The sequence below is a fragment of the Anguilla anguilla genome, chromosome 7 (genome assembly GCF_013347855.1).
Source record: "Anguilla anguilla isolate fAngAng1 chromosome 7, fAngAng1.pri, whole genome shotgun sequence".
Taxonomy (NCBI): Eukaryota; Metazoa; Chordata; class Actinopteri; order Anguilliformes; family Anguillidae; genus Anguilla; species Anguilla anguilla.
In genome coordinates this window covers 36,019,837-36,045,855 of record NC_049207.1, presented here as the reverse complement: position 1 = coordinate 36,045,855, position 26,019 = coordinate 36,019,837, and positions in this window count along the sequence as shown.

The window sequence follows — 26,019 nt, the reverse complement described above, 5'->3', positions numbered from 1 at the left end:
ACATGTACTTTTTTATAGCCAGCTCTAGCTAGTTCACCTTGGTAACATTAGTCCTACCTATCTAGTAAGTTGTCTAAACCCTTATTGATCATTACCCTTCTGTCAGCCATAAATATATCACAGAAAATATCTCCTATCAAGAAGCCTTGACATGAGTATGGCATAAAGGATCATATCTACTTCCTTAAGATCTCATTTTACCTATTTCCAGAATTTTGTCTGAACAGGGCAGTCTTCACCACCAAGTACTGTGTATGAGCAGGAGTAACAAACATAATTATAATAGCCAATTAAAGCTATACTAGGAAGCACTCTTAATTTAGCATATGTGAAACAGTTTGGAAATGTTGGCCAAAAAGAAGGTTCTTCTTTCTCCCACACATTTATGGAACAATATGAGCTACAATCTCAAAATAATGTTATAATGAGATTATGCTATTTTCTTTCCATATAGACTGTCCAAATTCTGCCAATCACTCACCAATGAGCCAGCCGTTCCTCACAGCCCCACAGGGGATTCCCCACACTGCTGTTTCTTAATATATCGACTTCATGAGTTGAAGGGAAGTTGTGAAGTTGCCAATTTATGCAGAATCAAGCATCACTTAGGACACTCATTAATAACCTGTTATGGTTTCTGTCATACTAACCATTATTTATGCTACTTTGGGTTTTGGATATTTTATAATTGACATAACATTTGCAAAAAAAGTCTTCATTTTAAACAATGTGGAGTGTGCCAACACCAACCTTATACATTATAAAAATCTATCTTAAATAAAAACCAAAAAACAAGTTAACAAACCAACACAGTACAGAGCAAAATACTGGAGCGTGTCAGGTGGGAATAAAAGTCTGGACTGCTCTTTTTTTTATAAACAAGCCAATTTGCACTATTACACATACAACTATGGCTAAAAGTCTCGCCTGTTCAATAGAATGCAATAAAATGTATATGTCATGCCACTGAAAAACTGAGTGTTGTATTAGCTAAATTGTTGTAGTTTAGAATTTGCTTTCAGTTCTACCTCTTGAATTGTGTGCTGTTTATATTGTTCCTCTGCTCAGACCCAGATGAACTGTAACTGAACTACAATCCAAAAATAAAATGTATTTAAAAAAAAAAAAGTTTTTCTAAAACTGACTAAGCCGAACTCCCAAAATTGTAATGGCTTTAATGAAGGAAGGTTTTCTAATTGTATTATAACTTTCAGGTTTTCCATTTATAAATTGAATATTTCCCTGAAAACATAATTGGAGATCGCATTGCCCAGGGTTAGGAAGGGATCCGTCAGGGGTGATCAGAATCTTGTTGCTCTAAAGCAACCTCCGCTGGCTGACTGGGTGTCTGAAAGTCCTGAGATCACATTCTTTGGTGGCAGGCATGTAGTTGTCTGTGACTTCCTGAATCGATGGCCAGGGTTCATTGATCAGCATTGATAAACGACTGGAGATTCCAGATGTTATTGCCCTGAAATAAAAATTCTTTTTACCTGAATGTACACAACATTATAATTATATAAAGCAACTAGGGAGGTCCCCCCTATTTAAAAATTTTTTTTCACAACTAAAGGCATTCTGGCACACTTTGAGAATAACAAATGGATAAGAAATGTGCTGTTTTTTATTTTTTTAATTATATAAGCTTATTTCATGTTCTATGTTTCCATTGAATGGGATTTTGTAAGTGTCAGAACAGGCACATTTAGAAGATAATGAACAATATTCATAAATTATGTGTGGCATAAAACATACATGTTTAAGACAGTGGTGCCTGCATGAATCTCATCCATTCTGTCCATTGTAATATCGGATAGGTAATTTGGCAGGCCTCCTAAACTTTTTACATTGCTATATTTAGATTGTACACACACACACAGGCCCCTTTCCAATACTCTAAAATAGTTTCCTCTTTTCCTTCATGAGCATTGATCTAAAAGGACATGAAAGGTGACAGTATGGTGGCAACACTATCTAGTTGGCTGGAAACTATCTACAGTAAGGTCTCTTTTTTATTACAGCAGGTGCTAGTTTTAACCCAGCAAATAGCATTTTGGTGGGGAACATTCTGCAGTGAGGGAGAAATGAGACTTGTGGCTTGTACAGTAGGCTGGTACTTTTGATCATGGAAAGTATTCTGATGCTGTAGGGGAGATGTGTTGTACATGGATTTGGTGGCAACTAGGGAGATAAGTGCGAATGAAGCCACAGCGGTGGTGAAGGCAATTTTAAAGAAGCGTGCAGGGTCCCAGATACAGAGGCTTGCAAGTGCTACTGTAAGTTTATTATCTTGGAGGCACAAAATGTGGCAGCAAGTGAAAGATGTTTTTTTGACAGAAAATGACATCACACTCTGTACTGATGCCACTAGTAAGTTTGGACATAAATATGGCACTGCAGGTGTAAGGATGGCACTAGGCAACATTTAGGCTTGAGAGAGCAGTACACTTTTAACATAGAAAAATGATTCAGAATTTAGTTAGCAGTGTTGGCAGAGAGTTGATTGTTGAGTCCTGCGAGAAAAACATATTTTTCAAGGTCAAATTTTTATTGAGTGATAGGGCTAATGCTGTGAAGAGAAGTTTAATGAAATACATACATATGCATAGACCCAGGATTCTGCCAGATATAGTAGATGGGTTTAATGAGTGTAGTGAGGAAGAGAAGGCAAGCCTGCATGTTGTAAATGAGTTATTTTATGGCTTGCATATCATTGACAGTCTGTCACATCAAGCCAATAACACACTAGGTAAATGGGAAAAAATGGTGTGTGACACTGATAGAGTGTATAGCAAGCATGGCACCCAGACACCAAATAGTGAGGGTGGAGATGATAGTGAGGATCTAGATGATAGATCTATTTTTAAAAATGAGAGTGACACTGTTCATCAACTCAGAACAGCATGCAAAAACTCTCCAGTTCAGAACATTTATGATGGATAAGAACGGTGTTCCTCTTGCCCTATTTAAAGGCAATAGGGAAAATATCACATTCCAGAAAGCTGCCGGTGTACTGCTCCAGTATATTAGTGTATTCGCAACTGTCAGTAGGACAGAGAACAAGCTTGTTCAGGCTGTGAATGCCAACATTGGTGTTCCTCAATTTCTTACAGGTTGTAAGGCATTAGATAGGATAGGAAAGTAGTAGATCCTCTCTTGGGGACCAACAAGGAGCCATCGTAGCACTTGCCCTTTCAGAAGACATTGGTAATGGTGGATTACACAGGGAGTGCATTTTCAGAGATCGGGCTAGCCTTTTCACAAATGATATCAGAGCCATCCTCATGGACCTCAGTCCATAGAGTGGTCCAGACCTCAAAAGGTGAACCAGATGCAACCAGGGAATACTCCAGTTTTCTCTGTGCTTGAGTTGCTGGCAGCTGGGGCTTTTCAAGAGGAATATACGAGCCCTCTGTCAGCTGTGTCAAGCCTGCTTTTCTTAAGGCTATCATTTTCCTGTCCCCACAGTGGTTCTGACTAGATTTCCAAATATGTTTGTTACAATCGGTTGAACCCACATTGCCATAAAGGCACTGAAAGATAATGAATACAGCTATGCTAACATAGATGTATTTATATTCAGCACATCTTATATAGTTTTTTTGTTTTGTTTTTATGCTTTTTATGTTTTTAAAACATGTTTTTTCCATTTATTTGCGCTTGGTGTATGTGAATTCCTTGTATCTTGTCATGGTTCTGTTTTACTGTTTCTGTTTTTCCTTGTTGTGCCGCCAGATGGTGGCACTTCTGTTTTGTGTCCTGCTCGTTCCCCTGTTAATTGTATTATTGTTTTCCATTATTGTCTCGTTATTCTATCATTGTTCCCACCTGTGTCTTGTTATCCCCTCCTTTTCTGGTTTGATTGTTTTTTGAGTTCACCTGTGTCTTGTTACCCCCTGTCTATTTAAGTTATTTGTCCCCTTGCCTCAGGTGCTGGTTCCTTGTGTTTGTTTCCTACTTGTGCTTGTTTCTGACCATATGTATTTACCCTTGTACTCTGCTTGCCTGTGTTCTGCCCTGCCTGAGTTTTTGAGTTCCTCTTGTTTTTCTGTTTTCTTGGATATTTTTGGAGTTTGTGTTTTTGCCCATCGTGGCTCTTTGTTTGTTCTGTTTATTTGTTCGTAAAGTCTTTTTGTATCTACCTTTTTGAGTTTTGTGTTTTTTCTCCACTCTGTGCCTGGGTCCTAAACCCCGTACCTTGACAGTATCTTAACTGTAATTTATGTTTTGTAAAACTGTCACAGTAAATGTTTATATTGTAATCAGGGCTCCTCTGAAAAAGAGACCTTGGTCACAGTGGAACTTCCCTGCAATACAGGTTTCAAGTCAAGTTCTGATAAATGTGGTTGCTCATTGGCCCACATCAACTCACAATGCCTGTATATTAAGAAACAGCAGTCTGGGGAATCAAAAGAGCTTCTATATTTACGATTTTAACAATTCTCCAGTTTTGTTCCCTACCCTCTGAGTGCATTTGTTCTGAACCTCAGATTTAAACAATGCCCATTCCTGTCTGGAATTTAATCAGTGCATGGGAAAAGAGCAATGAAGTCTGAGGCAAAATGTCTCTGCTTCAGTAGCTGCTTCTGCGTTTGGAGCTGGTACCAATTTTCTATAAAAAATTATTTTTAACAGGCACTTTCCATTTAAGCATGAATAGAGCGCAAGGCTCAATGAAGCAGTTGTCTCTGAGCACATGATGAAATCACATGGTTTCCCATCCCTCTTCTAAAGGTAAAAAATTCCCTCCTTTTTTGAGGGCCTCTAGAATTATGCTTGATATCTGGCTGCCTAATCTTGTAATTGTTGCACTGCAAAGTGATGACCCCAGAGATGACCCCGTATTCAGGAGATGAGCATTTAGATGCTGATTACTACCCTCCAAAGTGAAGCAGATGTGTTGCCTTTGAAGTCCATTGACTGCAAATATGAAAGTTTCAGTGGGTATTGAATGGCATAGATATTCAATAAAAACTTATATTCCAATTGTATCAATCTCCCCCATACAGACACACACATGAAGGCATACATAACACGCATGCACACACAGCAAATTTGTCAGAATATAGGATAACCTCTAAAAACCAATCTGATTACTCTATAAAACTACATTATTGTTGCCATAAAATCCTATTTAAAAAAAAATGAATTTCTAAATATGTAGAGAAAATAACAAATAACCATAGACATTGGAAACACAACATGCAGTAGTATTTATTTTGATATGAATTAATAGTACCACAGGAATAATTTGGTATTAATTTTTTTTTTAATTATGTATTTTCTCATATTTGCAAGTGGGCAAATATTTCTACATTAATATATTAATAATGCACAATTTATACAATAAATATTAATTATATTATTATTTATTAATATTACATTGTTCACATTATTTATATTATTTTTATACAATATAATTACCCACAGTCATTGGTGGTGGAATTTATATTGACATTAAGCTCCTCGTTCCTTTTCCTCGATCTTCCTCCTATTTTGCTTTGAAACCCAACACCTTCCCTCATAACCATTTTTCTCCAATATTCTGTGTGAAGCCCTGCACTATTCTCCAAAGCTGTAACAATCACACTTGGAAAAAAATATAAATGAGGTCTTTAAAAAACTGATTTAAATTTCCACTTATGTTTTCAATAGATATCAGTTTGTTTTCCAGCAAGCAGAAACATGCTTAGAATTTTTATTTAATTACATTAACCCTTTAGGTTACTCAGAATTTCAGCTCAAGTTTAATGAATGCACAAGTCATCTCATTCTAACCATGTAGGTTCAGAGGATGTGGTGCAAGAAGCAGATAAGGGGGGGTTTAATGCTTGTCTTCTGTTACCAGGTCAGATCAGTGTGGCTCACACACAGTGTGGCAAACTAACTCTTATTACTCTTCCTAATTTCTGCAGATCATGCCTTGACATCCACAAAAATGCTTGGTATGTTTGAAAGATCTGTTCCTGGGGGTTGCATTATATTGAACTAGAGTTTGCACACTTGGTTCTGATTGTGAAGTAATACGGTAATTGTAGAGCAATATCATGAACCGCAGAGCACCCTAGCTAGTTAGGAAACAGAAATTTATTGAAGAAAACAAGGGACTCATTCTGAAAAGGATATTAATAATGTGGTTTAATCTGTAAGGTAAAATAATAAATAATCAGTTGATATGTAATGAAAGGGATAATCACCGATGAGGCGGCGTTAAGGTCATTATAGAGGGTATGCATTGACGTCACTTTTGCATCAGAATACACCCCCTCAATCGGGACTGAGTGGCAAAACATGCTGCCACATGGCTGCCTTTAGTATAGGAAACTGCAAAACCGGGAGTAAAACAAATGATTATCTGCTTAAATTAAAGGCAGTTGGACTCAACAGTGATCCTTACAACTTACCAAAGAACCAGTGGTCCATGGACATTCAACAAGAAATCAGAGCTATCTTTTTACAGACTGCCGAAAGCTAAAGAAAAGAGAAGCGATGCATCACTGCAATTCGCAGAAACAACTTGAATCCAGGCACCGAAACGTGGATTTGCGGTTGTTATTTTGTGTCAGGTATGTTGGTTTTTTGGTAAAATCATACCATAATAATTTATATGCTTGGCTAGCTAATACTATCTAACCATCCCCCCTTTGTTTGTAGAACACAAGGCTCATCATCATGGATGTTTTTTAATAAATGCTGACAAAAACTTTACAGTTACACAGAACATAAATAAAAGATGATAAATATTTAATTGATGAGTAGTCAATGCAGTAGCCTACATAACTTAAGGTATGATTTCACCCAAAAATCCAACATACCTGACACAAAATGACAACCGATTTCACAAAAGATAGCTCCGATTTCTTGTTGAATCTATTTGTACAGTCAATCGCACAACAGCTCTTTCCCATTTTAGATGTTATTTGTGTTTTCACGGCATTCAAGCTGAATGCTAACGCTATCATTCAGTAGTCTTTCTGCCACTCAGTGGGTGTAACCACAGTGACTTCCACCTACTGTGACGTCATGTGCATACCCTCTATTCCCTGATAGCTGACCACCTTGGAGGGGATTATCCCACTTATATACAGTCCCCTCCAAAAGTATTGGAACAGCAAGGTCAATTTGTTTGTTTTTGCTATACACTGAAGACAATTGATTTTGAGGTCAAAAGATGTACATGAGATGACAGATCCGAATTTCAGCTTTTATTTCCTGGTATTTTTATCTAGACTTGTTAAACAACTTAGAACATATCACCTTTTGTGTCAGACAACCCCATTTTTAAGTGAGCAAAAGTATTGAAACATGTGACTGACAGGTGTTTCTCATTGCCCAGATGTGTCCTGTTAGATTGATTGGTTAAACAATAAATAGTTCTGAATGTCTACTCTTGGCTTTAGCCTTGGGTTTTGCCTGTGAAAACTGCATTTGTTATAAAAGATAAACTAACATGAAGACCAGAGAGAAAAGCAAGCTTAGAAAAGAGGGGAAATCGATCAGTGCCATTGCACAAGCATTGGGGATAGCTTGTACGACAACCTGGAATGTCCTGAAAAAGAAAGAAACCACTGGCGTACTGACCAACAGATATCGAACAGGTCGACCAAGGAAAACAACAGCAGTTGATGACAGAAACATTGTGAAAGCTGTGAAGAAAAACCTCAAAACATCAGTCAGTGACATCACAAACAATCTCCACAGGACAGGGGTGAAGGTATCTCAATCAACTGTTTGAAGAAGACTTAGAGAGCAGCAATATAGAGGCTATACCACACGATGCAAACCACTCATCAGTAGTAAAAATTGGAAGACGAGATTACAATTTGCAAAGAAGTACAGAGATGAGCCACAAAAGTTCTGGACCAAAGTTTTATGGACTGATGAGACCAAGATGAACCTTTCCACCAAAGTGATGGAAAGGCCAAAGTGTGGAGAAAGAAGGGATCTGCTCATGATCCAAAACGTATAAGCTCATCTGTGAAGCACGGTGGAGGAAGTGTCATGGCTTGGGCTTGCATGGCTGCTTCTGGAGTGGGCTCACTAATCTTTATTGATGATGTAACTCATGATGGTAGCAGCAGGATGAATTTAGAAGTCTACAAAAACATTCTGTCTGCCAACTTACGGAGAAATGCGTCCAAACTAATTGGGAGGAACTTCATCATGCAGCAAGACAATGACCCAAAACACACTGCCAACACAACAAAGGACTTCATTAGGGAGAAAAAGTGGAAGGTTTTAGACTGGCCAAGTCAATCACCAGACCTTAACCCAATTGAGCATGCATTTCACCTCCTGAAGAGGAGATTGAAGGGAAATCCCCCCGAAACAAACAACAACTGAAAGAGGCTGTAGTAAAAGCCTGGAAAAGCATCACAAAAGAAGAATGCAAGTTTGGTGATGTCAATGGGTTGCAGGCTTGATGCAGTTATTGCAGGCAAGAGATATGCTACCAAATATTAAGTGTTATTTGCTTTCATTTACTTAAATGCTCTCTGTTCCAATACTTTTGCTCACCTAAAAATCGGGTGGCCTGATACCAAAGGTGCTATGTTCTAAGTAGTTTAACACATCTAGGTGTAAATACCAGGAAATAAAAGCTGAAATTCTGAACTCTTGTCTCATGTTCATCTTTTTATCTCAACCCCAAATGTATTCAGTGTATTGCAAAAACAAAGGAATTGGCCTTGCTGTTCCAATACTTTTGGAGGGGACTGTATAGTCCGCATCATTCCATTGCTACTATAATGTAACAAACATGTGTATACAGCAGCAGTTTCTCGCTACAATTACTAAAATTGAATTTAAACATAAGACGCAATTTATGCTGTAGTCTACCAATGTCTAAGTAAATAAAATGGTACTCTGCACGCAGTTAGCAGGGATGGCAAGTTGATATTTTGTTTTCAGTTTTGTTATTTCAATGTCGTATTTATTACATATTTAAAATATTATAGTTCTATCTCTGTCTTTGAGGTGCTCTGAAATTTGCATTCTCTGCTAAGCAGAACAATGGATTGGAATATGTGTCTGACAGCGCATCACTACCCTGCCTCCAATCCCCTCAGCTTTGCCATCAATTCCCCTTGTCCCTTTGGTAGATTTGTGTAGCCAAAAGACTTCTGCTAAAACTGGTATGTAATACTCGGGGCTTCTTCTTAATTACCAAAACTGTAAAAAAATAAATAAATAAATAAAGATAGTGTAAAATGGCCAAAAGCTCCCTAGGGTTCAATCCCAGATTTTTACCATTGTAATCAGTGGCACTGCTATTGTCGAGATATTAAATGCATGGTTACAATAAGGCATGGTTTTATAATGACATCAATAATAATCCAGTTTAACACCAGATAGGGAAGAGTGGGGGGAAAAAAACTAACACAGGGCAAAATATATGCGACTTTTTTGACTTGTGAAAATGTGACTTTTTATGGAGATGAATTGAGCTTGAACAACATATTCCAGGTTAAACACGAAAAAAATTTTTTTGTCTCTAACTAGTGGCGGAAGAGTTCAATAAATATCAAACATGTTAGCTTGCTGAGAGATTGCTAGCCAGGAAAAAGTGAACCCCTGTGGGGTTAAACCGAATGGGGTTGTTAGCCTGTTGTGAGTAGACTATTAATTAACCAATTGATTGGGGTAGTCCACAAAAGATATATAAATGTAAATCAAAAAATAAGTTAAAGACTGTGTCATATAACATGGAATTGTATAGAATTGTCTTACTTTGTGTTAACTTTTAAAGCTAATACGACTGTTAGGTGTACCCCACGCTATGTTAGTTTTACCCCAACCTCAGGGTTAAATGTAACATTTCACTCATGGAACTTTCGGGCAGATTGCTGGTGAATGGTATGTCCCAGACATTTCATTGTGATGTGTAATCATAGCCAACGGATGTAGGTTGTTTGTATTAAAAAATAATTTATTTATCTATATTAACATTTTCAAAACTGAGCCAAATAGGAAAACCGTTCCCCCCGCTCTCCTCGAATTTGATTTTTAAAGCTGTGTATAACAAACAATGTCCTATATGTTCTACACTTTTAAGGGAAGTACGAGCCAAAAACATATTTTATGCAGTAGTGTACAGTAAGTGGTGGAGTGTCAGGGCCAGGAAAGACTAAACCCTGCATGGCAAGATATAGAGGAGAGTCACCTTAAATGTAACATTTGCTAAGCATAATACGGCCAATAACTTTATGTAAAATGCAGCTATCATAGCCATTTCAGGTCTGTACATGTTCCATTCACTACACTACCACCTCCCAAAGAAATGGAGCAGTGTGATAAATTTTGCAGGGAATATTTCCAAAAAACAGTTTTTACACAAGCTATGTAGAAAGCTGTTCCAGATGTCAGGTATAAAGCTTTATATCTATTTACAATAAAATAAATCATACATGTCCATGTCAATATAAATGTAACAGCTGTTACAGTTACGCTACCACTGAGTTGCTATAAAAAAAACAACATTCTTTTTGGCTGTTATATGTTTACTGAATGCCATCTAAAGAGAAAAAAGGATTGGTACCCAAGGAGGTCATGGACAGAGTGTCAGATTTGGAGATTAGAGACGGTGTTGAAAACCATCTACATGCAGTGTCCTTTTGTTGTGACCGTAGGAAGTTTAAATGGTTTTTAATATTTATTGGAGGGAACCTCACCTGTTAAGACTTGTAGGCTTTAATATGGTGTAAATGCCTTAAATTATATAAATGTGTTATAAAAACCACACAAAAGACCACATGTATGATACTTTTAATTGTATCAAATTTAGTTAGGAAAATGGCGAGCATCTTTGGGCTGAATGTCCTGTTCTCACCATTACATTATGTTATATTTTCCGACTCGATTAAGTTATGAATATAATTGAAAAGGCTAATGACTACTGAGATGTCAAAGCAGTTTGAAGTAAAATTTCATAGTACTAAGCTAAATATTTAAGTAAATAAGCAAAATACAAAAGCTGTTACATGTATAGTGACTCTCCCCCGCTCCACCACACTGACAATTCCTAAAAATCGCAACAGCTGCAAAGCCGATCTTGTGCCAGAAAGAAGTAAACTCCTGCTTTTCCCAGACGTTAAAAACAGCCACAATTACCTTTGCTGCAATGACCACCAGCCATGCTAAATCACTGTAGCAGGTCATATGTATAAATTTACATTCTCTCCTCCCATGTTTTTGCAGTCTAACATCAGAACGCCCTAAAATTCAAATGCATTAACCCGAACAGTATCCATGATATTTTTATTTTGTGTTAAGCACGTTGGGCCAGTTGTACGTACAGTTGAGGCCAAAAGTTTACATAGACCTAGGCTAAAGACATTCAAATTCAATTTTTCACAACTCCACACATTTCATGTTAGCACACATTTCCTGTGTTAAGTCAATTAGAGCATCTACTTTATTTCCATACGAGGTCATTTCAAAATAATAGATGAGACAGATTTATTTCAGCTTTAATGTACTATATCAGATTTCCATTGGGTCAAATTTACATAAAATTTGTTAGTATTTAATGGAATTGCCTTTTAATTGCTTAACTTAAATCAAATACTTGGGGTGACCTTCCGCAAGCTTCTCACAATACCATGCCCAATTTTTGCCCATTCCTCCTGAAAGAACGGGTGTAACTCACTCAGGTTTGTGGGCCTCCTTGCTCGGATATGCCTTTTCAGTTCAGTCCACAAATGTTATATGGGATTCAGGTCAGACCTTTGTGATGGCCACTCCAATACTTTCACTTTGTTGTCTTTAAGCCATTTTGTTACAACTTTGGAGGTATGCTTAGGATCATTGTCCTGCTGGAAGACCCAGTTGAGACCAAGTCTTAACTTTTTAGCTGATGTCTTGAGGTGTTGCTTCAGTATTTCTAGATAATCCTCCTTCCTCATGATGCCATCTATTTACTAGAAGTGACTAGTCCCTTTTCCAGCAAAACACCCCCACAACATGATGCTGCCACCCCCATGATTCACAGTTGGGATGGTGTTCTTTGGATTAAAAGCCTCACCCTTTTCACTCCACACATAGCGCTGATCATTATGGCCAAACAGTTCGATTTTAGTTTCATCTGACCAGAGAACACTCCTCCAAAAGGCTAGGTCTTCGTCTTGTTGATCACCTGCAAACTTCATTCTGGCTTTTTATGCCGATCTTGGAGAAGCAGCTTCTTCCTTGTGCGATAGCCTTTCAAGCCATGGCGATAAAGGATTCTCTTAATGGTGGATGTAGATACTTTGGTACCTGATGCCTCCAGCTCCTTCACCAGTTCGTTTGTTGTTGTCCTGGGGATCAATTTAACCTTTCGGGCCAAAGTTCGTTCAGCTCTGGGAGTTAATTTCTGCCTCCTTTCTGAACGATGCAATGTCTGTGTCGTCCCAAGATTTTTATATTTGCATACAATTGTTCGTACAGATGCTCGTGGTACCTTCACTTGTTTGGAAATTGCCACTAAGGAGAAACTGGACTTGTGGAGGTCCAAAATTTCTTCTGAGGTCTTAGCTGAGTTGCTTGGATTTTCCCATGGTGTCAAGGGCAAAGAGGTAGTCACTCTAAAGGTAGGCCCTTAAATATAGCCAGAGGTGCCAATGAACTCTCAATGAACTCTTAATTATGACAATTAGCCAATCAGAAGCTTCTAAAAAGTAATTACATCAATTTCTTGAATCTTCCAGACTGTTTAAAGAGACAGTCAACTTGGTGTATGTAAAATTTTGACCCACTAGCATTCTGATATAGTGAATTAAAGCTGAAATAAATCTGTCTCTAATCGATTGGTTTAAAGTCACAAAGTAGATGCCCTAATTGACTTGCCAAAAGAAAAGCATGGTAACATAAAATGTGCGGAGTTGTGGAAAACTAAATTTGAATATCTTTAGCCCAGGTTACATTACATTACAGGAATATAGTAGATGCTCTTATCCGGAGCGACTTACGTTGTATCCATTTATACGGCTGGGTATATACTGGAGCAATGCAGTTTAAATACCTTGCTCAAGGGTACAACAGCAGTGTCCTACCGGGGAATTGAACCTGTGACCTTTAGGTTACAAGACCAACTCCTCATCCATTATACTACACTGCCGCCCACTGCCTCTAGGTGTATGTAAACTTTTGGCCTCAGCTCTACATAAAACTTGCGGGTGCAAAATGCTGGCTGACGAGAGTATGTTTCTAAGTACAGTCTGCATGAAATGAACGTCTTATATACATATATATATTATATATATATATATATATATATACATATATAAGGCAACAGCTAATTATGCAATCAGCGAATGGGACTCCCTACTAATCACATTTTGCATATGAAGCAGATCTTAAAAGGTGCAGTTCGAAAGACTCTTGTTTAGTGCATTGAATATCTTCACTAGAAAAATAATTATTTCTATGGCTGTTTGTCACAGAAGTCGCATTAAATGAACCAGCCCATCAATGCATTTAGTTGTATTTACTTGTATTTTTATATCTGTAATTGCCCATTGATTTTTTTTTTTTATTTCAAGCACTTATTTTCACTAAAGTTGCACATGTTATTTCAATAATTTTGAAATATGAATTTAAAAAAAAACTGTGCATGAGATCCATTGGTTAATCAAAAAAAATCTTTTTTTAACACTCAATGATTTCTGCCCCTTTTTATGTTTTCTGTGATTTTTAACAACTTTGCCAGTGATTTTAGCCAGTATTTTCTGTGACAAACAGCCAGCCTTGATTATTGCATGGCCGCTTAATCTGTAGGCCACCATTGGATGATTCATTGCTCAGGGAGTTGAAGTACTGCACAGTAAAATGTCCAATGTTAATCTCTGGACCATGTACACTAAGAGTTTATTTTAAACCGGACATTTTACTGTGTGTGATTCTTGTAGCAAAGATTCTCGCACTGAATTTTCAAGGCCTACACCTGTGTCTCCTTGTTGTGCCTTCATTTATGCCTGCTCTTTGTACTCTTTGCTCAAAGAACTCTTGTTAATTGTGTGGCCTTTAATAAATTCAACAGAATATTTAATTGATATTAAGGAGAGAAGCGCACCTTGTAATGACTCATGTAGATGACAGGCATACTGTGCTTCAGGCTCTGTGTGCCTGTTTGATACATAAGATGTTTGTTTCTGGGGCAGAATGCATCATATCTCCAATTGAAAGTAGTCACAAAAGGCTTAGTAAATCTGGCCCATTGTGTTCCTTTGCAAATTTGTATGAAATGCACTGTTTAAATAAAGCTTGATTTGATTTGATTTAACAACCAACAGGCTGCGCTATTTTCTGCACCAAAAGCAACTTTGGTCATCCAGCATGGTTCCAGACTTGATTTCTAGGTGATTTCTGATGCAATCCACAAGCCTCCATTGTCAAAGTCACCACAGACTTCTCTGGGTGGGAGCTTGGCATCTTTCTGTACTCCTATCAGTACTGACCTTTTATCAACATCCATAGCCTCTCCCCATAGCTCCTCAACACCTGATTCATTCTCTTTGTACTCATCCTCTCAATACTGTATGTCTCTTGCTGCACATCAGTTAAAGTAATTGCTGGTCCAGTGAGCATGACTGGAGTGTATCTAATAGAAGATTAGTGTTACTTAGTAATTTACTACAGGAGGGGAATAAAATACATGTCAATTTGGGCAAGGAGTCTCCATACCTCGACTGACCTGTCTCCTGTGCTTTCTGCATCAATGTCAATGTCGGGCTGCTTGTTATGCATATCTTTTCGTAAATATAGGCATTTGTGATGAACATATGAGCCAGAGGACCAGCCTCAGGTACAGCCTTTACAGTGGCTACAAGAAAAGATTCCTTACCGATTATATGCAAATGATTCACTCACAACCTTTCCCTGTGCAATATTGCTTCTGAATTGACTGCTTGAAAGTGTACAGCATAGGATAGAAAATGATGAGATATTCTCTGGCAGATGTCCACTGGCTCAGTTCAGCACTAACTAAATGACAGATCTTGGAGTGGTAATTAACTATCTTTCAGGCTGGTGGCTGTCATCCAATACATGTACATTATTTTTCCCTAATTGATCAGTAAAAGGCATTGAGGTGTGAATTACCTATCAGTGAGCCTTCACGAAGCAAATCGTTTTTAATTATAGCCTGTAGGTTGAATTTGTTTCTGTATTTCACTGACAGGGTTTTGGCAGAGCCTTGGAGCATTTTAAAGGTGTATGGTTCAAGCTGCAAATGCGAACAGAGGTGTGATCCCACATTAGTTAGGACTGTCCCTCTGCTCCTTCCAGTGCATTTTTCACAAAACTAACAGCCGACAGCCTTCAGTGTACCCCATCAATTACTTTCATCGAGGAGCTTCAGAGTTGTAGGGGAGGCCCAAAATATCTCTCCCACCACACAAGTGATAGCAGACATTTGGCTGCTATACAAGATGATGGTATGACAGACGATCTCCTCACAAGGAGTTATGACATAGCAGCCTGCATGGGTCGCAGAGGCAACTCTGTCCCACCTTATTCTGGCCTTATCCCAGACACTGCAGAAATTGAGTGACAGTTCAGACGCTGAGTGACGCATCATCGTGGGAATTTGGTTTTATGTTAAGGGAGCTTAGCAGGTTAATGCTGATGGTGACACTGGCACGTCGCCAGGTCTGGCTGTCTCAGTCCCCCTTGTCAGAGGCAGACTGAAGGATATTTTGTTTGGTTCCAGTAGTACCAGGTCAGGTGTTTGGACCAGCTGCACAGCAGGCCCTGGAATGCAGCAGGTTTGCCGACTTTGGGAGAGCACCTGTATCTGGGCAAGGCAGTCCTTATGGGCAACACTTTAGACAGTCTTACCCACCTGCTCGTCCAGGTGGCAAAATAGGGACCCGGCACTCAACAGCACAACCTGAACAACAGTCAGATTACAGTGTGTGCAAACTGTTCTCCAGGGGCCTCATTTATAAAAATGTTCTTAGATTTATTCTTGAATATAGTCTTAAGATCATTTCCAACGGTGTGCTTACGTTCGATTCATAAAAGATACTGAGCATAAAAAACCTTGCTTACCCAGGTTCTAAGAAGCCCATTTGTAACTTACGCACCTGTGATCTATAAATCTCAAATTAACTTAAAATTGACGGCACCAGAACGTGCCTTACAATCAGGGATTTCCCCTTATATAATGCTAGCACAAATTAGGGTTTAGTCAGGAATAACCATGCACCAAAAACCAAAGGCAAACTTTTTGGAAGATGAGATCACGGCGATGGTAGAGGAGATTGAAGGCAGGCAACACGTATTATTTGGTGGACTAAATAGTGGGTTGACAAACAATTAATTCCTCACACAGCACAGTGGATTCTTCTCAACATACTTCTAATTCCAAAAAAGGAAGGCATTTTGCCCCATCCTCAATCTGTGGGGGTTGAATAGATTTTTAAAGGTCTTGCCCTTCCATATACTGTGAACATGAGCCATGCTCTAGAGTGTCACACAGGGGGACTGGTTCTTATCCATATTTTCACATACTGGTTCCCATTCATCATTGAATGTTTCTGCGTTTTGCCTTCATGGGCCAAACGTTAAAAAAAATACACCTATGTCACACCTCTGCTGATATCCTTTCACTGGCTACTGGTAATGACAGCATCCATTTCAAAACTCTGGTGCTGGCCTACTGGGCAGTGAAGGGAATGGCTCCTAAAAATCTACTGATGACAATCAGATCTTACACATTGGCAAGACCACTCTAATTCCGTAACCTCTCATCTTGGTCACGTCTCCTGTCTGTTCTGGCACTCTGTGGTGAAATAAGCTGCCCGTGGAAGTCTGACCAATAGACTGTCCATCTTATCAATGTGCTGGATTTGGAAAGCATTATTAATGACTCTGATTACCTAACTATCCAAGTATTAAAAATAGAAAATGAAAAATAAGCAAAGCTCTATTTTCACTTGTGCAGTATAATAAATGAATAAACTTCCAGCAAGCAATTATTTTAAACGACAGACCTGTACATGGACCCATGCAAGCAAGATTGTTCACTTGGAGATGCACAGTATTACACAGGTATGAACAGACACCAAAATACTATGCATACATGCATGCATTTAAGTTTTTTTTTTAAACAATTGGGCTTTCATACATACTTCATACTTCACTTTTCATTATTTCAATGTTAGTTTGTTTCAGTTGTACCAGGCAGTTTTTATGTGTGAAGGACATTTCAGATACTTCTCAGGACCTGATCTCCGGACTCACTCATTGCCATTAAGACAAAGGTAAAGGAATGACAATGATTGCCACCAGCAGTTCTGTACACACACTTTGAGAGATTTGTCATGGGATAATTTTTTTGAAATGCTTTAAAAATAAAAGTACATAGTGATTGAATCTCAAAGATAAGACCAAGCACATCATGTTTGTTTATTAAATGATCATGTCACTCAAAAGCTTTCTTCCTGCTCTCAACGAAGGCGGACGCTTTTTCCTCTGCTCCCTCCCTACCCTTATCTGCCCCTGCTTGCTGCTCTCTTGTCTTGTGCTGCGTCTGTCTGAACTATCCGGAGCCTCTCTCTGCATTTCTCTCCGAAACCTAAAAGCATGGATCTGATCAACTGGTCTCTCAACGCAATTGATAGTATTTTCTCCTGGAGTGGAGGGTCGTGTGCCTGTCGATCCTTTCCGTTGAGGATGTTGAAGACGTCTACTTGATTGGAATTATGATAACAGGCTTTCTGCTGTTTGGAGCTGGCAGCATCCTGATTTATCGCAAAATGCCAAAGGCGTTGGCAGCACTAATTGGGAAGCTGCCCGCCATTGAGGGAACGGGCAGGGCTGTCAACACTCAGACTCAAGCGATTTGTGAGCTCAATCGCAAACTGGATGCGATTGGATCGCAAATTCGCATGACGGATACCAACTTGGAGAAGTTGTCGGTTCGGCTCACTGAAATGGGCCACTAATTCGGATGATTGGAACAACGCTGAGAGAACCACAGGACTAAAGGTAGACGAAAAATGCAGAAGTCTGCCTGAACCCAAAACGATCCTTATCCTCATTGGCTCCCCCACATCGGCCTTGGAAGGCTGATATCTCTCCACTCTCCTGGATTGTTATGCAGACAGATGCTCGGCCCTACCCCCACCTCCCTGCTCCTATGGAACTTTGTCTCTGGATCAGGACTCTTCGAGGTCGTCTCCGCGGCAACGGCCGTGTCCTCGTCATCAGTATCAGACGGCAGAGACAATGTTGAGACTGTAGTGGAGATGAAGTCCATGGACTTACACACACACGCACACGAAGATACATAACACACACACCACCTCCTACTCAACGCCTTCTTGGCTCCCACCCCCCCTCCCTCCCCCATTACAGTGCAGTCTGCTGAGGGTTGATGCGATGCGCCTGAGCGGCTGCGCGCTCCCCCCAGTGTCTGTGCTGCGACACTTCCCCTCCCCGACACCCTACCCCCTACCACATGTGCAAGTCTTCGAGTTTTGTTGTAATGTTTGTAATGTTTGTAATGTTTCTATGATGTTGCTATGTGCTGAGTTTTTTCTTCGTTTCAATGAAACGAGTGCCCTCTCGTTTCATTGAAAGGACTGTTTTTTTTTCCTCCTCCTTCCTCCTGTTCTCTCATTTCTCATCTAATAAGTTGGCGCCGCAGATGGCTGCCTCGGTGTGTTGACCAAAACAAATTCCTCGTATGTGCAAATGTACTTGGCAATAAAATACGATTCTGATTCTGATTCTGATTCTGAAAATGTCCTTCCAATGCCACCTGTTTTCACCTCTAGTGGTGTATTGCTGTTACTACATGCCTTTTCTGTGTTGAAAAACTGTCAGCAAGTGATAGATACTGAATTTAATATACTACCATAGAAAGAGGGGATAGTCATGATCCCTGATTAGGCAGCCCTTTTATATAATGCATTTTTGTTCTGAGAATAGAACACCAATTACTTAGACACAAACTCGCTGACGTCCATTAATTCCCTACTCACTGTCCAAAAACTTCCATGGGAAATGTTTTGAGTCAATATTTATGGGTATAACAGCTGAGGGCTGCCTTAATGGCCAAGCAGCATGGTGCATATGACCATGGCCCAGGCATTTGCACAGAGAGCCACTAGGTTCTGCCAAGCTAGAACTATTTCCCTATCTCCACTGATGCATGACAGCACTTCCCCCCACAACAATCACCCACTGAGTCATCTTTCATTCATTGAATGTCATTATTTTTCTTTTTTTGTCATTCATGAATTTTGGCTGGCAACAGTGTTGGTAATAGTGTTATTCACAGTGAATCACATATGCCATTAAACCAGATTTTTGGCTCAAAGGGAATAGAGTATCTTTTTTCTTTTGAGTGACTAGAAGGTAAAATGCTCTGGAAGAATTTGAGGTGTAATATAACTCCTTTTGCAGATATATTAGAAACATGCTGATGCTCAGATCCAGCTTGGCAGATTTATATTGGGGAAGTTAGGGGAAGTTGATGATGAAATGTTTAAAAATAAAGAACGGCAAAATCAATGGTGAAAATCATTATTAAATAAGCTTATATTCAGTTTCTTGATTTTTTTTTTTTTGTTGCAGAATAGTTGTGAACTTCAAGGAGGGAGTTGCAGTAATCAAGACAGAATTTCACCATAGCCTGGACAAGTAGCTGGGTGGAGTATGTGGTCAGGTATGGTCGAATCCTCCTGATGTTATACAGGAAGAATCTACAAGACCGAGATGTTGCCTGGATGTGCTCCTTGTGGTCCAGCTAGTCAGAGGACCACCCACAGGCTCTTTGCAGAGTGAAAGGCAGTCACTGTGGTGCCATGAACTGTGATTGAGGGCTCCCGTAATAGGGAGGTCTTGTAGGGGATGAACAGCAGCTCAGTAAGCTGAGTTCTTATTCAATAACACTAGTATTCATCTGAGACCTGACTCTAACAACTACAGTATACTGGCAGAGCTGCACATCCATGCACACTCTGATGCACACCCTGGTCAGTGTGAACCAAGTGCATTAGATGCTTTGAAAATTGGAAAATAGTTTATTATGACACTATATGACAATTGGGAAAAATCAAAAATAGGCAGTTTCAATGATGTTAATACAGTAGGTGAATATTTTCTTTATGACAATTAAAGGACATTATGCTATAGTAAAAGAAAAGACACAATCTAACCAACTAAAATAAAGTTTATACTGTTGCTCCTTAAATTCAGATACTCATTCTAGCATACAGTCAGGTCCATAAGTATTTTGACAATGACACAATTTTCATCATTTTGGGTCTGTATGCCACCACAAAGGATTTGAAATGAAACAATCAAGATGTGATTTAAGTGTAAACTTTCAGCTTTAATTTAAGGGTTTTGTTAAAAATATTATATGAACAATGTAGGAATTACAACTATTTTTATACATAGCCCCCCCCCCCCCCCCTCAATTTTAGGGGCTCAAAAGTACTTGGACAAACTAACGTAATCATAAATTAAATTGTCATTTTTAATACTTGGTTGCAAATCCTTTTCAGTCAATGACTGCCTGAAGTCTTGAACCCATAGACATCACCAGACACTGGGTTTCTTCCCTGGTGATGTTCTGCTAGACCTCTACTGCAGCTGTCTTCAGTTCCTGCTTGTTCTTGGGGCGTTTTGCCTTCAGTTTTGCTTTCAGCAAGTGAAATGCATGCTCAATTGGATTTAGGTCAGGTGATTGACTCGGCCATTGCAGAACATTCCACTTCTTTACCTTAAAAAAGTATTGGGTTGCTTTCAGAGTATGCTTCGGGTCATTGTCCATCTGCACTGTGAAGCACCGTCCAATGAGTTTTGAAGCATTTGGCTGAATCTGAGCAGACAATATAGCCCTATACACTTCAGAATTCATCCTGCTGCTTTTGTCAGCAGTCACTTCACAAATAAATACAAAGGAACCAGTTCCAGTGGCAGCCATACATGCCCACGCCATAACAATATCTCCACCATGCTTCACAGATGAGGTTGTATGCTTTTGATAATGAGCAGTTCCTTCCTTTCTCTATAATCTCTTCCCGGGGGCAAAATAGCTCAGGAGGTAAGAGCGGTTGTCTGGCAGTTGGAGGGTTGCCAGTTCGATCCCCTGCCCTGGGCGTGTGGAAGAGTCCCTGACCAAGACACCTAACCCCTAATTGCTCCCAAACGAGCTGACTGGTACCTTGCATGGCAGCCTTTCACCGTTGGTGTGTGTGTGTGTGTGTGTGTGTGTGTGTGTGAATGGGTGAATGAGAGGCATCAATTGAGTCCTTGCGACGAACAACCGTATAAGTCCAATATCTCTCATTTCACTCACCTGGTTCACGTTATATATTCTCTGTTTCCCTGCTCTTCTGTGCCAGATTGTGCCTCTGTTTACAGTGCCTTTCTGGCCGTTTTCTCTTGTTAGTTTGTCTCGTGCTTGATCTTGCCTGTTTTCCCGACCACCGATTTTTGCCTGCCGTCTTTGCTGATTTCCTGTTTTGACCTTCGCCTGTTTCTCGATTTTGATTTTGCCTTCTGTTTTTGTACTTTTGCCTCGGTGGATTTTCTGGTTTTGATCTTATGCGTGAACTGACTACGAGACTGCCGACTGTATTGTGTACCTTTGCATTTAACATCTCCTACGGGAGTTTCGCCACTTCGACCCGTGACACACTTTGTATATTGGGGCTGTTTTATGGATGTTTTCACGCGATTGATACTCTATATTTTAAACTTTAAAATAGTCTCACATGGAAAAACCGTATATATCCAGAAGCCAAAATGGAAGTACAAGCCGTATGCATGTCTGCCGCAGACCTTAATAGGCGAAATTTAGGAATGAAAAGAGATTCAAAAGTGAATGGATGGACGGAAAACACAAGACCTTGAGGGATGCAGGGAAACCATATGTAAACAGAAAATGAGAGCTGAAAGAGGGAAAAAGTCCACCCAAAGAGTTGAGTGGAAGAATTGTATATGAAACATTGTAACTAGCTACCTAACTCGCTAATAACGGTTGTTGCCTGATGAAATTCAGTGATCATGTTAGCTGTAATGTATCAAATTATCATGTTAGCTAGCTAGCAACCTTAATAAACCTGTAATTATATCTACAATATGTCAATGTTGCTAGCTATCATTATCTTGTGTAGCTAACGTTACTTTTTTTTTCTGTTTGCTGTCAAGGGGAAGGTGTGTGCCAATACGTGTGCGAGGGAATGCTCCAAACCAACGGAGAAAAGGAAACCGCAGCTCTTCACTGAGTTTTTATGCTGTCATATGAGAGGCGATTTTAATCTAGAAGTCAGTATTGTATTGCATTTACCCTAGGTTTCCTGACAAACATGAGGGCGACAGGAATGTGTTAAACATAATGGGTCTTAATTCAAATGGTTCAAGCTGCTATTATGCATGGGACTTATACTGTTCTTCCACATTCCAAAAATATAAGTTCTAATAACTTCCTTTTTTTCATTTAGCAAAATAAAAACAAATCTAACCGTAAGAAGTGTGTGTTCTATATCTTCAATACAAAACATTAATAATGTGATGTACACAGGCCTAAAATAAGAGGTTTGATTATCCAGAAATTGAAACAATGGACTTGTATGGTTCTTCATCTGTAGAATTCAACTGTAAAGCGCTTTGGATAAAAGCACTATATAAATACAGTCCATTTACCATTTACCATCATTCTGGTACAAGTTGACCTTTGTCTCATCTGTCTGTAGGATATTGTTCCAGAACTGTACAGGCTTTTATAGATGTTTTTCTGGCAAACTCTAATCTGGTCTTCCTGTTTTTGAGGCTTACCAATGGTGTACATCTTGTGGTAAACCCTCTGTATTTATTGTGGTGAAGTCTACTCTTGATTGTTGACTTTGACACAGATATGCCTACCTCCTGGAGGGCGTTCTTGATCTGGCCAACTGCTGTGAAGGGGTTTTTCTTCACCAGGGAAAGTATTCTTTTGTCTTCCACCACAGTTGTTTTCCATGGTCTTCTGGGCCTTTTGGTGTTCCTGAGCTCACCAGTGGGTTTTTTTGTGTGTGTGTGTGTGTTTTTTGCCATTTTCTCCCATTTCCTCCCCAATTTAGTCGTTATAACAATTCCCCTCGTTTGTCACCGTTTGCTTTCATCTTTTAGATTCCTTCAAAGTTACTGCTAGCAGAGCAGCTAAATACTTGAAGTGTGCCCTCCAGATGCAAACCATGCACCATAAGTCCATGTAATGTGCAAATAATGTCCCCGAAACTTAATTTAGACCCTGGTCCCTGCGGCGGAAACGTGGCATTAGGTGTCCCTGGGAAGTCTGTTGCAATGTATATTCCTTCCTGGGAATGTTTACACATGGCAATCACCACACCTCTCAACAGAATACTTAAACCCTCACTTGTGGCTGTCTTGTTGAGATTCGTACGGAGGTAAGTCTCCCTTTGCGAATCGAAATAAAACCTTTTCAATTGGAAAGTGCTCCTCAGTGTATTACTGCACCTTTCCCGACTTGGTTCCACACAGGAGAAGATTCCCAACAGTACCCGTCTCCAACATGTATATTTTTCTTTCTTTTTACACATACAAGCACATTATTGATTGGCCTGGTAATAAAGCCATTTACCAGATAGCCATCAGTTCATTTCATTTATGCTTTCATATTTGTTGCCGCCCTTGACTGGAGTGTTGCCTGGCTTTTCTGTCCTCTGGTGCTTCCAATTCCACTAGTTTCGGTTGTTGTGAAGTTGAGGAGTGTCCGGTTTGTTGCCTGGAGAATAGAAATCCCCTTATAACAGTTCTTTTTTTTAAGTCTATGGTCTATACTTACACCACAGTGGTGGAATGACCTTTCCAAAGTGGTCAGAACAGCAGAATCATTGGCATTCTAACACAGATTGCATCTTGCATTTAGCACTCCCTCCTTCTGTGCTAATTTAGGTTTTTGTATTTTACGATTTTAAGTTATATTGTGCATGGACTTGTTTTTCTTCTTAGGGCTTGTGTGGGATCCAATCTGTATTTTAACTGTGAGCTTTGGTTCTTGAGAAGCATAGTTACCTTGCACTAAGTTGCTCTGGTTTAGACTGCTAAATGAATGAAATGTAATGCAATGTCATGTACCTGGGCAACAAGGCAGTAGGAATCTCCCTCGAAACGGTGAAATGTAACAAAGCCTGGGATTGCATTCTCATCACAGATTTGACAGATTTCACACCATGACCTTGGATAAAGGCTTGTCAGAGATCAATTCTTAGTCTTGATGCCTGGCTGCCAATTTGGCCAGCAAGGGGACGAACAGGAGGAGGTAAATAATGACAGACCATGTTTGCTGACGAGCTGGCACTGGTCCGTTCCGCGAGGCTGATCATTCTCTGACAAGCCAATCCCACCAGGGCAGGAGCATCAGCCAGTTATAACTGATTTGGGAGCATCACAGCACACCACAGACATCTCCCTGTCATTCTTTAAGCCTTACACTAAAAGATAAGAGGGTGTGCTCTTACAGAAGAAAACTGACATTGGGACTAAATGATTCAACATTTGTGTAAAAAAAAAGCAGGTGTCAATGAAGCTTATTGTACATACAGACACAACAAAGCTGTGAATGTATGCTGCCTTCCCTTACATACATATGATAGGATTCTATAAATCCCAAATAAACATTCAGTAACACTTAAGTTACAATTACAATGCAGTTCAATCATTACTGATTAATTAGTGTATTAATTAGTCACATTGTTGGTGGGTGGAAGACATTATTAATATGAACAAATTGATTATTAAGGTGGTGGCCAAGGTGCAATGGTACAAAACAAAAATGCAAATATCATATTAACTGCTGAGATGGATGTGAGTGTAACAGTAACAGCACTGATTATAACCCTGTGCTGAATTTCTCCATCTGGAAATAATGGGCTCCTTAATTTCAAATTTGTAAATAATTACATCGTAATAATTACATATATATTCTAGGGATGTACAGATATGAAATTTTCTGACAGATACCGATTTTGATTATTTGGGGGAAACATAGGTCGATTGTTGGTGGTTCTGCTTTTTCTTTTATGACCAAAAATTTAAAATCTTGCCATTCTAATAAACAAAATTTGAATTACACAACTTTAAAGTAATGCAAAGTTAACCCTTGAACTTGAACCCTTTAAATCTGGTTTTCACTCAAAACATAGCACTGAAACAGCCTTGGTCAAAGTTATCAACGATCCTCTCCATGCAGCTGTTAACAGCCTCTTAACTTGTTGGTGCAATCCCCTAGTAGCCATGACACTGGCATCCTGAGGTTGCTCAACTCAGAAATTCAGTGCTCCTGCACCAAACTATGAGTTGAAAAAACAAACTCTTGTTGTCACGCTGGTTGTCCATTTACCAAGCACCCCCTCCCTGCAGTCTCATCTGCAACTATACCCCCACCCACAACACACTGGACAATAGTGTCTACCTGGGCATTCATAAAAACATTCTTTCACTATTAAAAATATTCCGTCATAGCAACAAGATAAAGCCAACAATAGCCAAAGGTATGCCAGCACAGCTGTGAAAAACATTGCTCACTGAACACTTAAATAAACAAGAGGAATCGTTCTAAAATTATACAATGTCTTTCTACTGTCAATATCTGGGTCTAAATATGGAATAAATATACAACTTTACCATTGGTTTTATGTGTAGATATGTCCCTTTTGAGACTGAGTGGGCATATATTGTCTTGGACAATCCGTTTGTGAAATATACGCTCATTTGTGATGCCTGTGTACCTTCCAAAGTAGCTGTGCGTAATACCACACATTGTTTATGGTGTTGTCGCCCTTTGTAGTACAATCTGGCTTGATTGACAATTAATCTATCCAATAGGTTACAGAATAAGCTTTCTAACGATGTATAATTTTACTTTTGGAATATTGTTTTTTTTGCTCAGCATAACTGAAAGTTTTGTCTCATTTCCGCCTTACGCATTCACTCTATGGTAACAGTAAAGGACACTGCACCCGGCGAAACTTTAACTTCTGTGCATGGCTGAGGCATGTTTGCTGATAGACCTAGCTG